Raw genomic sequence first — 15599 nt, 5'->3', positions numbered from 1 at the left:
GTGAAATGGGTGCGATATCTGAACCAGCTTTCAGGGTTGGCGGTGAGATGAAGCATTGTCTAGGTCCTAGCCGATGGTAAGCACTCCCCAAATAGCTGCCATCGTGAAGATCATTGCTGGAATGCCTCAGAGAACAGCCTCTGCTGGAGGGAGATGAGGTCGAGGTGCCGCTAGAGGCTGCCCCGCCAGGATGGCTGACATAGCCCAGACCATGGGTCTGGCCCGGCCCACGTCCCTGCAACAGACCGAGGGGCAGAACACTGAGAGGGAAGAAGAGCCAGCCAGACATAGTGCAATGCAGCCAAGGAGCCAGATTATTTATTTTAAAGTCGAAAGTGTCTTCTAGGAGGATGGCCTTTTATTTGGGTGAATCTGGGAGTTGTTTATCAGCTTAAACTCATTATCTGCACATATGGTCTTCGTACTATGGTTAAGGGTGGGAGACAAAGGATGGGCATCTACTAGCTGATGAAATATCATCCCTCAAGTGCCAGAAAGCAGGATATTTTCAGTGACGTCACATTGGGCTTCCTGCCACAAGGATGGGGCTATCATGAGAACATGCACAAGATTTTAACTCAGGAGTCCCTCCAGTGAGGCAGGGAAAGGAAGAAAAAAGAAAACAAGCAACAAAAATATTCACCCTAGTCTTCCATCTCAAAAGCAGACACACAGACACAGACACACACACACACACACACACACACACACACACACGTATGCTGCTGCTAAGTCGCTTCAGTCGTGTCCGACTCTGTGCGACCCCATAGACGGCAGCCCACCAGGCTCCCCCGTCCCTGGGATTCTCCAGGCAAGAACACTGAGTGGGTTGCCATTTCCTTCTTCAATGGGTGAAAGTGAAGTCACTCAGTCATGTCCGACTTTTAGCGACCCCATGGACTGCAGCCTACCAGGCTCCTCCATCCATGGGATTTTCCAGGCAAGAGTACTGGAGTGGGGTGCCATCGCCTTCTCCAACACATACGTATACCATGCCCCAAAATATCAGAGCTGGAAAGGATCAACGTTGATCCCCCAACATTTCACAATAACAGTAGTAGTAGAAGTAATAATAATGACAGTGATGATACTGAACGTTTGTTGAGCATTAACTCCCTGCCTGGCACGGTGCTGTTTCACATGTTTTATCTTGTTGACATTTCACAACAATCTGAGGCAGTATTATTAGTCCCATTCTACAGATCAGGAAACTGAGGCACCAGAGGTTGAATGGCCTAAGGTCACACAGCTAATAAGTAGAAGCTGACATTCAAACCCAAGCAGCCTAACTGCCTCACCATACTGCATCTAGAAAGATGGGGAAACTGAGGCTCAGAGAGGGGTAGTGTCTCACTCGAAGTCCCACAGCTCCAGCTGTAACAGAATTGGGGCTAGAACACAGGTCTCCTTCTGATTCAGCTGGTCCAATGACCTTTCCACTGCATCCTGTTGCCAATCAGTAAGTACACATATGCATACGACTAGCACACGTGGTTTCGCTCATCTCCAAGTGGTTTAATTACTAATTAAACCAGTAGTCTTGGGTACCAACAAGGGGCAAGGGCTGGACCTTAAGATAACAAGTGCCGAGATGAAAGATCTGCTTTGCCAGCTGCAAACACTGGAGCTCATGTCTCTCTCCCTCTCTCCTTAATCAGCGTTTCATTATCTGCACACTCTATCCCCCAACCACCCAGGGCAGAGCACTGATGCGGGTCCAAGGTGGCAGCTCGTGCAGCAGGAGGAGCCCAGGCTGGTGGGTTACTTAACAGCATCAGATTGTGAAAATACCCATCAACCCATCATCTGCTCTGGGGGACCAAAGTGCTGGCTTCCAAAGGGCCCCCTCCCTTTGCTGTGTCCCAGCTGAGCATGAACAAATGTTCCTGGTTTTCCTTCTCAATGGCTGATGAAATAGACCAGAAAAGCAGCCCTCTGGAAAGAGGGGTCCCTAACAGGGGCCACCATTTGCTCTGCCCAGGAAAACAGAGACAGTGGAAGCTAGACAGACATCCAGAGAAAGCTAGTGTGCAAGCTTGCAGGTAGAAATGTGGAGCCCAGCAGGAACTGGTCACCAACACCACCATCTCTGTCCCCAAGCCACAGTCTGATGGCTGACAGGCTCCTGGTTGACGTTGCTGTGCAGGGGCAAAGCGGAGCAAGACATGGCCAGGGAGGTGCCCCCCACTGGATGGAAGACAGACAGGGTTGCCTAGCACCCTGAAATGTCAGACTCTCCTGATTTTAAGTTGCAAGGCCCCCTCGGAATCTCCTGGGCTGACACCCTCATCTTACAAGTTTATCCTGTGCTCTATCTCCATTCTGCCTCCTCCAACCCCAGCCCGGCCCCAGACCATTAAAAATTCATTCAGTAATTCAGGGAGCTGTTTCCCGGCTGACGAGGCAGTTTTGAAAGGAGGCGGGGGACAGTTTTTGCTGGATCAACCCAATATGTCCTAAATCCTACTCCAGATGAACTGATGCCTCTAAAAAGTGGTCTGGAACTTTCATCCATATACTGCCATTTCAGCCTCGGGCTGGGTAAAGATACCCCAGAGGTCTGCCATCTGAATGTATCTGGGGACTGTTGGACCAGGAGACCTGAAATTCTACTGGATCAGAGATCTTAGGGTTTCCCAGGGAGCAGACTGAGCGCACACGTGGTACTCGAAAGTGGACGTCCGCTGCCCTCGGAGTCTCAGTCCGCTCCTCTTCTCGGGGCAGGTTGGGTGTGAAGCGGGTGGGCAGGGATGACAGGTAGAACGTAGACCTGCCAGCCCTCTGGGGGCCCCTTGCTCACTCCCAGGTTCCAAGGGCAGGGCTATTCCGGGCAGGCTTCCCTCCGCCGAAAATCAAGTCATAAAAAACAAAACTGAACACAAACAAAACAACCCCTTTTGTTTTCTGGCCCCGTGGAATGTCTTGAAGACAAACCCAGAGACAGCAGGCCTCTCCACCCTTTCCTCTGTCTCCTCCCTTCATGTCCTCTTCTATTCAAAATAAAAACCATGCTGCTCTTTCTTCATGGCAACTTTGTCCTACAGCAATTTGAGAGCATCCAATAAAAAACACATTTGCTACACCGAAAGCAAGAACCTCAGCTCTCTTTCAAGGACCACCCCGTTTCCATCACCTTTGCAGGGGACTCTGGGGACATGAGAGGAAGGAGGTGGGGGGCTACCCAATGAGCCACTGTCTGGAGCCGAGAGAAAGATGAAAACTTCCACCGGCCGCTACGAGGCCACTGCACATTCTTAGATTTGCTCACTTGTACTCACTCGGGGTGCTGGGAGGAGGGAGAGAATTAGAGAAAGATGAGACCACAGTCCCTTTAGTGTCCCTTCAATGTCAGACAGCCCCACACATGACAAAGATGGGGCTCTTCATGTAAGCCTGCAGTTTTCTCCTTTCCAAGGCCTTAGCACAGACTCACAGATTCAACACACAGGGGCCCTAAAGTCCCACAGTGGGACACACAGCAGGTTTCCACCAATAATTGTGAAATGAGCGGATGAATGTGGCCTATGGCCTCCAGACCCCAAGAGGAGGGGCTCTTGTTTGAGAAATTTACCACTAGACTGCTAAAGTCTTTAAGGCGCCCCCATCAACCCCACCCTGTGCCCAGAGAAAGGATCGACCCCAAGACCCTCAACCCACCCACACCAGAAAAGGCTCTGGCCAGATCCCTGGGACAAAGGTACAACTTTCACAAAAAAGGGTGCATTCAGCCAGCTAGGTTTCAGGCTTCATAGAAAGCTCAGAAAGTTAATTCTCCCATCCAGTCATTTCACACCGATTTGCTGTTAATGTCAAGTTCCCCTCCCTTTTGTTTTTCTGGGGGTAAATTTTTTTTTCACCCAGACATCCTGCCAGGTCGCCCAAGAAAAACCAGCTTCTGAAAGCCAAGCTTTCCAATGCACGGTTATAACTGGGGGTACCCTAGCTTCGCACTCCGACCCTCTCCCCCTTTCCGCCTGGGGTGTGGTGCTTCCTCGGGGGTGGGGGGGTCCCTCGTGCGTTGGGGGTTGGTCTGTGGTTGCGGTCTGTCGCTCCTGAATTTCCGTGCGTTTGTCTCGCTGGATCCAGAACTCGCCTTTCTAGGGGTGAAAGGGCCAGAGAAGGGCGCCCCCTGGCGGGAGCCAACTCCCCTCAATCCGGCCGGGACGCCAAGCCGGCGCGAACCCACCCGTGCCCGCCAACCCTCCAAGCGTTCTCCCGCTGCGCCCCTAAATCTGGATGTGCTCGAGTTTCGGATCCACCGAGCACCTACCGGAGTCTCGGCTTCCCCAAACCGCACACACCGCGTTCGGAATAAAGGGGGAACCACCCCCTCCCCGAAGGAAAGCGTGGCGCCCCCGCCCCGGCCCGCTCCCAGGGACCCCGAAGGCGGCCGGCCTTCAGTGGCCCCGCTGGGCCGGGCAATCCCCACAGCCCTGATCCTAGCTCCTAATCCCTAGTCCCTACCTGCGCCCCCTCCAAATCCCCTTACAGAGCGGCGTGGCGCGCACCCCCTCCCCTCCGGACTCAGCCCTCGCCGAGCCCCCAGACCTCGTAACCACACCTGCCCCCGCCCCGCGCCGTTCTGGAGGCGCCCCCTCCTCACCCGGCCCGGAGCGCCGGGCAGCGGTGCACCTGTCCCCGGGGGAAGCCGCCGGCCCTCGGCGGGTTCGGAGCGCGGATGCGGGCGAGCACGTCTTCCCCGCCCCTTCCCCAGCCTATAGCCGAAGTAGAACTCGGTTCCCGGGCTTCCCCAGGACCATCCTGGGAGGTACCCCCCTCCCCCATTCCACCTCCACCCCCACCACGCCAGGGTGGGGGGGAGCGCGTGTGGGTCCCCAAGTCCCCAGGGGGGCGCGGCGGCGGGGAGCGCGGAGGGCACAGAGGTGCGGGGCCCCTACCTTCCAGCCGCAGCGGCCGGACCCCGCGCCAACTCGCGTCGGCGGCCGCGGGGGAAACTTTCCCCCGGGCGGAGAGGCGCGCTCGCAACTTGCTCGGCGCCCGCTGCCTTCCCGGCGGTGGCGGCGGCGGCGGCGCGTCCAGGGACCGACTGGCGCGAGGCGGCCGCGGCGCTCGCTCCGGGCTCGGGGCTCGGGGCTCGGGGCTGGGGCTCGGGCGGCCTCGCGCGGCTCCGCGGTGGATCGCTCGGCGCTGCGTCCGCCCCGCAGCCTGGAGCCCCGGAGTCGCCGGCGGCAGCTGCAGCCGCCCGCCCGCCGGCCCGCCGGCCCCACCTCCCCGCCGCCGCTCCGTCCCTCCCTCGCTCTCGCCCGCACTCCCTCCCCTCCCCGAACCTCCTCCCCTTCAGTCTCCAGCCGCCGCCGCCGCCGCCGCCGCCGCCGCCGCCGCCGCCGTGAAGGCACGTCTCCTCCGGCGGGCCGGCCCCCCTCGCTCCCTCCCGGCCTCGGTCCCTGCCTTCTGGACGGCATCCCGGCCTCGCCCCGGGGGCCCCTGGGGCCTCCCTTTGCTCTTCTCCCCTTCCTTCCCTCTTGCCCGCCTCCCCGCCCTTGGTTTGTCTGAATTCAGGAGATCCGCTGGGGGTGTGGAGAGAGGGGTACCCTAGACAGGGGAAGTGTTCCAGGGAAACTTCCACGCTGCCCCCTCCACGTCCCTGACCGGACCTCAGGGCAGGGGGTGGGATGATCCTCCGTGGGGACCTCGCTCCTCGGCTTCCCGCTGCCCTGGAAGGACCTGTTGAAAGCCAGGGGGATTCACTCTCCCTGGACTGCTTTGGACTACTGTCTTTAACAGAGACACCTGGAGGGGGTGCAGCAGGAAGGGGGGGTGTCCAGAGGGGCTGGGGGGTGCGGCCCCCAGACAAGAGGCAAATGACTTGATTTCAAGAGCCCAGACCTGTGTCTCCATCTCAGGGCTTATCTGTTCATCTTTGTACAACTGCCTCAGCCACAGCCCCCGCTCCAGCCACTGACACATGACTTCACCGAGACATTTAACCTCTGAACCTTTTCTGTGAAGTAGCTAACGCCCCGCCTGCCCCAGACAAAATGGGCAAGCAAGCCCACCGAAGCAGACAGCCCAAGTGAAAGTGCCCCCAAACCCCCCAGAGGAGAGGAGGCCTGGGTTGCCCAACTCTTTTTCCCTGGGCAACAATTTTTTGAGTCCCAGTTCTGAAGCTTCCACACCCAGTGCCTGGCTGCCTGAACATTCAAACACGCTCAAGCTCTGCGGGAGGCCCTTTGGTCAACTGATTCGCACTAAGGAGTGAGTGACTGATAGGAGTTGAACCTACTTCAGTCTTGGACAGGAATGTCCAAGATGATGTCAGGCCACCGGGCAGTGTTTGCAAGGGGCAGGAAGTCGCTGCCTTTCCTTGCCCACATTCCAGGAAAAGGATACATCCTTCTAAGGACTTCGAAGATGTCTGGTCCTTACAACTGTTTCACTGAGTAAATGGTGGCAAGGGTAATACCTTAGAGGAATGACTGGGAGAAAAAAAAAAAACCTGGATCCACCTGGATCCAAAGTTTTTAAATGGACCCAGAGTGAGCAACGCCTAACCCAAGGAAAGAAAAATCTTTAGCGCAGTTTCTGTAAAACAAGGACAAAGAACACTTGAAAGGGCTTCAGGCTCCACATTCATCCCTTCAGCTGCCAAAATAGGGTTGGGGGAGAGGCTGACCCTTTGCACTGAGAAACCCCATAGGCTCTGTGTTTCTGGAATGCTCTTGGAAGAGGCTGTCTGTGTGGGCCTCCTTGGATGCGAGGCGCCACATAAATTTAAAGAGGAAGAAAGCGTGAACCTACCATGAGGGTGCTGGGGGCCTGGGAGGTGGGGGCCAGAGGCACCAGGAGGGAGGGATGGAGTTTCTGAGGGTCGGGGGTATTGGCAGAAGCAAGCAGGGCTAAGCAGGAGAAGGGAGCTGTGAGAGGAGGACCGAGCAGGCCATTTGGACATTGGGACACCCAGCTGGGAGGAAAGCTCTGATTCCAAGTCAGAGTTTCCCAGACCTCAGCCCTTCTGCCTCCATGGATAATCTGGCCATATCTGCACACTAGACAGAACCATTTGCTTAATAGCTTTCTTTAAATCAACTCTTGGGTTTTTTGTTTGTTTGTTTTATCGCTCTCTCCCTTTTTTTAAAAACTTAAATGTGCTTGTTTTTACAATGAAATGTTATATCATTACCATAAATGGAAAACGGGCATCACGCTACTATAAATAGGAGGTAACCATAAAAATGAATACAATGAAAATAAAATAGTATTATTAAATTCTAGCAATGTATATTTAACCACAGTAAAAAAAAAAGAAAACAAAATTCCAAGAAGATACTGATGCCTAGGGAAGGTGTGGAGCCAGAGGCCCCTCTGTCTCTAAAAAAGAAAGCTTAACAAGGAAAAAAAAAAAGTGTTAAGGCCACAGCAGCAATAAACCAAGACTCCAGATCAAAAGGACTGAGAATTGGAAAGGGACGTCCACTCCTCCTCCCCGGGAGGTCCATTGGGGTATTAATGGCCCCTGTAAAGTTTCCTTGAGAATCTCTGATGCCCCATAATCGGGAAACCCAATTCTAAATGTATTAGGCAAAAAGTACTTTTTGGCAAAAGTCAGGAACCACAAGAGTTTAGTCCTGGACAATAAAAAGTGATCTGGGTTCCAGAGAGCCGGGCTCGCTCCTTCTCACAGGATGGCCTTGGGAAGTCCTGCCTTGTCTGGCCTCGGGGTCGCCACCTGCACCCCAAGGGGCCAGGGCAAATGGCTTCTAGGATCCCTTTTGAGATCATCCTTTGATTCAAGCAAGGGAGGAGCTAAGATTGTGGCTCGTTGGAAGACAGAGGAAGATGGCTTCACCGGGGAGAGGGGGTGGATTGGGGTGAGGCCAGTAAGGGAGAAAATGTTGTGTGTGGAGTGGGGGATTGTGAAGAAGGGTTAGCAGTCCCCAGGAAGGAGTGAAGGTGGTGTTAAGGCCACTGCAGACCAACTGGAGCTTGTTGTTGTTCAGTTACTAAGTCGTGTTTGACTCTTTGTCACCCCATGGATTGCAGCACGCCGGGCTTCCCTGCCCTTCACTGTCTCCCAGAGTTTCCTCAAATTCACGTCCTCTGAGTCAGTGATACTATCTAACCATCTCATCCTCTGCTATCCCCTTCTCCTCCTGGCCTCAATCTTTCCCAGCATCAGGGTCTTTTCAAATGGGCCGGCTGTTCACATCAAGTGGCCAAAGTATTGGAGCTTCAGCTTCAGCATCAGTCCTTCCAAAGAATATTCAGGGTTGATTTCCTTTAGGATTGATGGGTTTGATCTCCTTGCAGTCTAAGGGACTCTCAAGAGTCTTCTCCAGCATCACAGTTCAAAAGCATCAATTCTTCGGCTCTCAGCCTTCTTTATGGTCCCTTCGCACATCTGTGCTTGTTATAAACCCAGAAGTGGCCTGGCCCCGAAGGTTCTAGATTCCTCGTTTGCCCACCCTGGCAGCAATCTTGTGGAGAATTCCCTGTAATCCAACCACTCATTTTATAGATGGGAAAAGTGAGGAGGAACCACAGACCAGCTGCCACTCGTGGTCAGAGAACTGGGCATAGAATGAAGCCTCCTGACTTCGAGGTCAGGGCCCTTTCTACTTGCCTGGTGTTTGAGGATCTAGTACAAATGGTTCTTCTGAAAATACTCACCTCTCCTCCAAAGGGTTCTTAGATGTTCTTTTTCTCTGTCATTGTAAAGAAATGTCACTGTAAACAATGTTGAATTGGCATGAAAGGCCCAAACTCACTGAGTGTGGCCAGCTGGGCAACCTGGGTACCGTGTTCCAGTCACTGGGCACGGGATACCTGGAGCGAGCAGCCACACATTGACATCCTGGGGGCACTCAGGCAGAGCCAGGAGCCCCAGAACATGAGTCCATGGAGCGGAATTCCAGTCCTGCGCATCTGGACAGTTCCCTTCCCTCTCTAGGCCTCAGTGTTCCCATCTGTAACATGAGCTGTTTAGGGGGACTCAGTGGGCTTCAGTTCAAGCTGGCAGTTCCTGCTCCTAAAGACCACGGAAGAGGGAAGGACATCTCCCTCCAGGCTTTAGCCAGAAGCAAGGTCCCTTTTCCTCTGTTTTGCACGCTGGTGTCTCACATTAAGATTTCAAGGAGAAAGTGTCCTTCACTTGAAAAGAATTCGAAATCAGTAGAAGAGATGACCTTTTGCTCCTGACACTTATAAATTTATGGCTGATTAGACTGTGAGCCTCTCAAGTACTGGGGCCCTGCCTTGTTCATCTGCGGGCCTTCGGCCCCTGGCAGCATCAGTGCTCAGGGGACGTGGATGCCACTTTCTACCTGTGCCACCTTGAACTGGCCACTTCAGGACTCTCTGAGCCTCAGTGAACTGATGTATTTCTAGATGGGAATTGTAAAGACAATTCACAGTTGTAAATTGGGGTGGCTGTGGGAGTCTCCTGGAAAACCCCTGGCATATAATGAATGCTCAGTCAAGGTGTACCTCACGTGTGAATGGCTGGCTGAGCCAACGCTAGTCAGGTTAGATCCTTTTCCCAGAAGACATCGTGACCTTCCAACCCAGCCTTTCCAAGGCAGTCTGCATTATAAATATTTAATCATTGCCTCCTTGATTTTTTTTTCCTGAATTGTCTCTTTTTATATGTAATTTGCAATCATTTCCCCCAAAATAACAGTTCATTAAATGTACAACTGAGTCTGATTGAATTTGTTTATCTTTGCAATGATCTTCATAGAAATAAATTTGCAAATCCTTGGAACACTCTTTAGAGCTTTGATGAATATGATTTTGACCCTCCGGAGCCTGGACCAGTTACAGGATCGCCCCACCCCCATCCCTTCTCTCTTTTTCTGCCTCCAACTAGCTTACCCACAAGACACTGGCCAGTCTTTCTGAGAGTTTTCAGCACCAGGCCCAAGGGCCTGCCTGCCAAGGTCTTCCTCCACCCCCAGGAATGCTGCTGGCTGGGAGCTGGGAGAAAGGGATGGCCTGTGCCCCCTCCCCCACCCTCTGCAGGAAAAGAGGTGGATCCTTAGTGTTGGGCTTCCCTGGTGGCTCAGATGGTAAAGAATCTGCCTGCAATGCAGGAGACTGGGGTTCAGTCCCTGGGTCAGGAGGATCCCCTGGAGAAGGGAACGGCTGCCCACTGAATTGCCTGGGCAACTTCAAGGACAGAGGAGGCTGGTGGGTTACAGTCCATGGAGTCACAAAGAGTCTGGACACAACTTAGAGACTAACACTGGATAATTGCGCTGGGAAGGGCCCAGGGTTGAGTTTCCTTTGGGTATTTTGTAGCCCAATTTTCCACAAAGCAGCCCTTGACTAGATCCTGCCAGATAAGGAAACTTCTGAACCTTCATCATTACCTGCATTTTCTTTATCAACTGATAGTAAGTGATACAATACTATTGGGTCGGCCTAAGAGTTGGCTCAGGTTGTTCCAGAAGATCTTAGGGTAAAAAGCCTGAAATAACTTTTTGGCCAGCCCAGTAGTAGCTACCATTCATGAGTGCTTACTTGGGTAGAAGCTCAGGATTTAAGGTTGGATAAACCCAGGTTCGAAAGCTGGCTCTCTTGTGTGCCAGCTGTGTGGCTTTGAGCAAGTTACTTTCCCTCTCCTTAGAGTAGACTAAAGAGAGATGGGAAAACTGCTTTAGACTCCTCATCTTGAACAGGAGGAATGTACACTGGATGACAGGCACTGTGCTAAGGCTGTTAAAGCACCAGCTCGCTGAAGCCTCCAAACAATTCCATTAGATGGGGACGGCTAGACAGAAAAGCTCAAAGACTTCCCACAAGTTGCCCAGCAAAAAAATGCACAAGAATTCAAACCTTTCTCTTTTCACCACCTTTGGGGGCATATACTCAGAAGGGAGAGAGTGGTGGGCAGGAAAGAGGTCAGAAAGAGGGTCATCCTGGCACTGAACATTCTGGCTGTGTGACCTTGGTCAAGTGGCCTAACTTCTCTGAGCCTCCCTGTGCTTTTGTAAAGGAAGATGATGGGCTCCACACCACGGGGCAGTTGTAAACGTTGAAGAAGATGACATCTGCAAAGCGGCTTTGAAAACCAGAAAGCACGTAACAATTCCAAGTTGTGGTTTTTTAAATCATCTTCATCATCTGTGTTTAGGACTCAGAGTCCTCCTGGTACAATTCAGTCAATCCAATAAATACTCCTGAAGATGCAACCATGAACAAGAAAGTGACTCCACACCTGAACATCCAAACCTGAGTAAGAACAGAGAATGTATATGGTCCCTGCCTCTCTGTGGATGATTGAACCATCAATGCAATCAGAAAGTTTTAAAGTTAAGACTCACCCTGTAAAACAGACTTCTCACTTCACAGATGAAAACACTGACTTTAAGCCCAGGGTGGGTAGCAACCATTCATCCATCTGCCAGCAAGTTGACTTCAGAGTTTAGGTGAATTTGAGTCCTGCTTCCAAATCGGTGTTCTTTTGACCAAACCACCTGCCTCATTTTCTGCTCTCAGCGCCTAAGTTGCTAGTGGCTACCGTCTGCCCATTCTGACCTAATAGCAGACCCCCACACCTCTACCCCCTAAACTAAGAGCCTGTGTCCACGCTTTCTGCCCTCTGATGAACACAACTTCCGAAGAAGGACGTGGCCATGCACATTCTTGGTCAATCAGGGGCCTTAGGCAATATCCAGGAATTGACTGCAGAAAGCCCTTGGAGATGGGTCTTTGGCCAAGGGCAGTTCTGTCCATGGGCCCTGGACCCCTCATCTGGGACACTCAAGCCAACAGGAAAGTCATGGGGATTAAGGTGAATTTCCTTGCAGTGTCAGCATGTTGCAACTCCTGGACTCCAGGGCAGATTAGAAGGGGGCTGTGACTTAACCTCTCTGAAGCTCAGTTTCCTCCTCCGCAAGATTCATTGAAATAGCACATGGAAAGTGCTTCTAGAAGGCACAGGGTAAGTATTCAAGACTGTTGTACTTATTTTCCTTGCAGACCGAGTCTCACTGATACACTAAGTGTAATGAGCCTACTGTGTGCTTAGAAGGAGGCTAAGCTGCAAAGGCCACAGACAAGAACTTTATTGAGCTCTTACTGAAGCCCAGGAATCTCGCTTAACACTGTAACTCTGTTCCTCCCAAAAATCCTATAAGGAAGAGTCTATTAGTGTCCCCCTTTTAAAGAGGGGAAAACTAAGGTTTAGAGGGATTAAGTTGCCTGTCCTTGATACCCTAGCTGGTGAGTTGGAATTTGAACCCAGGCAGTCAGCTGGATTCCAGAGTCCAGTTTCTATATCCTGACTCACTCCTTCACACACATTGTCTCTCCGTTCTTCCCGATAACCCTGTGGTTATTAGAACCAGCCCCATTTTACAGATGAGCAAAGTGAGAGTCAGGGAGGTAGAGTAACTCACTGAGCAGAGCAGCAGCAGAACTAGAAAGAATCCTAGATGTTCTGACTTCAGTGGCCTTGACTTCTGTGACACAGGCCAGGTGACTGGCCTACAAGCTCCCTCTAGCCAGGAAGGGCTGCCTGTGTGAAGCTAAGTGACCCTTCAGGGGTCATACAGGGCTCTCAGGCCTCTGGGTTGTGTACTGGGCGTGATGACAAGAAGGTGAGGCCACCTTGTGGCCCTTGATTTTGATGTTCATTCCATGTGCTCAGGTGCCAGATAGCTCCAGAGAGTAGGGCTGGGAAACCTGGCTCCCTGCCAGGCCAACTCCAAGGACAGATCTGCACTTGGCTGTCATGGTGACAGGACTTGTGAGCTCCCAGGACCTCAGAGATGGAAGGAACTGGGATGGTTGGCTAGCCTTCTGCTTGAGTGTGTGTGTGTGTGTCTATCTGTCTGTGCTTGTGTGTGTACATGCCCATGCTTGTGTGTGTGTGTGTGTGTGTGTGTATAGGGGGACACATCTATGCTTATGATATATATATATAGGTTACATGTAATGATATACATCTGTGTATGTGTGTGTGATGGTACGTGTTTGTTATGTAAGTGTGTGTGTTGGTGCACGTCCACACTGCTTAATGGCATCTTTTTTCTTTCTCAGAGAGAGGCTGATTCATTTACTCAAATTAATGTTCACATGGGGACTGACTCATTTAATGGGAACAGCTAGCCCATGTGCCAATAAGTGAACTGACCTTCGAGACCCCTCCACCAACAAAATATGGAGTGGCTCTCATTCCTGAGTTAACAAGCATCAGGCAACAGTCAGCTTTTCTCTGATTTTGTCTTGTTTTGCACAGCGATGTCTACTGACCTCCGTCTAGCGTTCTGACAAAAGAGGAAGTTTGAGAGGCTTGCAAAGGAAGATAGGGAATAAAAACTCCCGGAGGAGAGGTAAAGGGGAGTATTTCCTGGTTTATCAAAAGTGATTTTAGCCAGCTGACTTGCTGTGCAGCTGTGGAACCTCACAGAACACAGCAGGTCCATGGAAGCCAAATTCGTCTGCTGACTTGCAGCAGAACGAGGGTCAACCCCATTGGTCCAGCTTCTCTCCTTCTGTTTTTTCCTTCTACCCAGGTTTTTCTCTTTCTCTTCTACTGCCTGCCAGATCCCTTACTTTTTATTCCAAATATGTAAACCTCTAATAAACTTAGAGACAGGCTTATGTCTGATTTATCCCCAGTTACAGAGGAGCCCGAGCCAATTATAAGGTGGATAAAAGGCCTCATGTGCAGTTTATAGAAATGCTTCCCCAGCATAAACAGCTTCACTCCACAAAGTGCCCCAGAATGTCTGCATTCTGGCTCCCTCTTTTTGAGGCCAGCCTTTGCGACAAGACCCTGGGTCCACTCAGACCATCACCCCAGAGCAGATCACAGGGGCTCACAACCAAGGATTCGTGAACCATTCACTTCCACTGTCTAATTCACAGCATCTAGCACCTGGTAAGGATTCAATAAATACCTAGTGAATGAAGGAGTGAATCAAATAAATCAATAAGTGTTAGCTTTAGCAAAGCAGAATTAGAAGATAAATTCCTCTAAAGGGAAAATAACAAATAGCATATTCATCCTGGGGGAAAAAAAAAATCTTGTTCTGATAACCTCTGCCTTTGAGCCCCGTGTATTTAGAGACCGTGTGCTGCATTCTGGGGAAAGATCCTTCAATTCAGAGGTTTCCTTTATCCGGTCAATGTTTTAGAGTCCTGCCCATGGGCCAGCAGCTGGATAAACACTGGGCATTTAAAGGTGAGCCTGACAGATGCAGCCCCTGCTTTTGAGATGCTCCCAGACCATAGGAAAAGCTGTCCACCTTGGGACTCGCTAGACATGAGACTGCCCAGTGAAGGCAGAAGTGGCCCAGCCCCTCCTCATGGCCCACGGCAGGGAAAGACCCCAGGGCCACTTATGGGAATAGAGGGTGACCCTCCCACACTTCCTATGAGGCCAAGCTGAGCATTACTGCTTTACTAATAGAGATAAAACTCACTGTACAATTCATACTTCACTTTCTAGAGCCCAGAACCACTACTCTCTAAAACAAACTGACAACTCAAGGGAATAATTAGGCCCAAAGAGGGGCTCCTTGGAGCCCTGAACACGCTCAAAACTTGGAGGCAATGGGAATAGGGGTGGAGGGGTCTGACTACCCTGGTCGTCAGTAGATGAAGATTCTAGCTGGAATTAGTGATAGGCTTGTGAGCTGGAGAAGGCCTTGCCCTCTCTGACTTGTACAGGTTGGATAAAATGAGCTGTGAATTCCCTTCCAGCTCAGACCTTGGTGTCTGTATAAATACCTCTAGTTCCCTGCCCTGTCCACACCTTTTGCCTGTCTCCCCCGACTCAGGATCCTGCTTTTGCCTGGATTGTCCTCTGTCTCTCTCCGTCATGTGCTCTCACTCTCATAATCAAGTTCCCCGGGGAACCACTGGCCACAACAGCCAGCCTCAAAGACTCAGCCAACCTCAGTTCTGGGAGGGAGCTCCAGCCTTCACTGTTGGGCTCCGAAGTCAAAGGCCAAAGATGCCCATGCCAGTGTCCAGGGACACAGGGACTATCTGGGCTCGGGGCTCTGCACACGTGGCCATCCTGTGGCTGGCCAGAGACCGTGATCCAGGCCTTTCTGTCATCCACAGGGGCGTTCACTTCTGCTAGGGGTTTTCCCACAGATCATCCCCACCCCAGTGCAGACCTCTGAGAACTAAGGTGGAGGACAGATCAAAGGGCAGCCTGGCATGTCCACGCTGCTTCTCAGAGTAAGAGCTGAAGTTCTGACAATGAAATAGCAGGCTTACCTGTTCTCCCCGCTGCAGCCTTATATCCTCTCCTTCCATCTCCTACCTCACTTATCCTGCCCCAGTCATACTGGCTCCAACAGCGGCATGCCAGACACATTCCGACCCCAGGGCCTTTGCACGGGCTGATCCCTCCACCCAGGAAAGGGACGCCGCTAAGCACTAGTGCGTCTGCCCCTCTTGTCTTCATCATTTGCGCTGGTGCTTCCAGCAGAAAGAAGCAGCCCTCTGGGAGCCTCTTCTCCTCACCTGGGCTCAAGTCCCCCCAGCACAGTAAGTGCAAGGACAGAAAAGATAAGACGGGCGAGCTTGCTTGGCCTAAATGGGGGTGGGGGGTGGGGGGAGAGAAGAGTCCTTTTGTGAGAGGGGTCTAGACAGAAACAGGATTTATTTTCCTTTTTATT

General features: G+C 51.9%; 1 protein-coding gene across 5 annotated transcripts in view; it reads right to left on the bottom strand.

Annotated features, from left to right (window-relative positions):
• TSPAN18 (tetraspanin 18) overlaps positions 1-5197 on the bottom strand; it is a 215568-nt gene extending 210371 nt beyond the window's left edge. For all 5 annotated transcript variants that reach the window (XM_059875002.1, XM_024975564.2, XM_024975566.2 and 2 more), the window contains exon 1: positions 4899-5197. The gene's annotated coding sequence lies outside the window, so the exon portion shown is untranslated. The remainder of the gene's footprint in view (positions 1-4898) is intronic.
• Between the last annotated feature and the right edge of the window lie 10402 nt (positions 5198-15599).

Source organism: Bos taurus, chromosome 15 (genome assembly GCF_002263795.3).
Source record: "Bos taurus isolate L1 Dominette 01449 registration number 42190680 breed Hereford chromosome 15, ARS-UCD2.0, whole genome shotgun sequence".
NCBI classification, from domain to species: domain Eukaryota; kingdom Metazoa; phylum Chordata; class Mammalia; order Artiodactyla; family Bovidae; genus Bos; species Bos taurus.
Note: the sequence above shows the minus strand (reverse complement) of the source record. Positions and strands in the feature narration are given on the sequence as shown.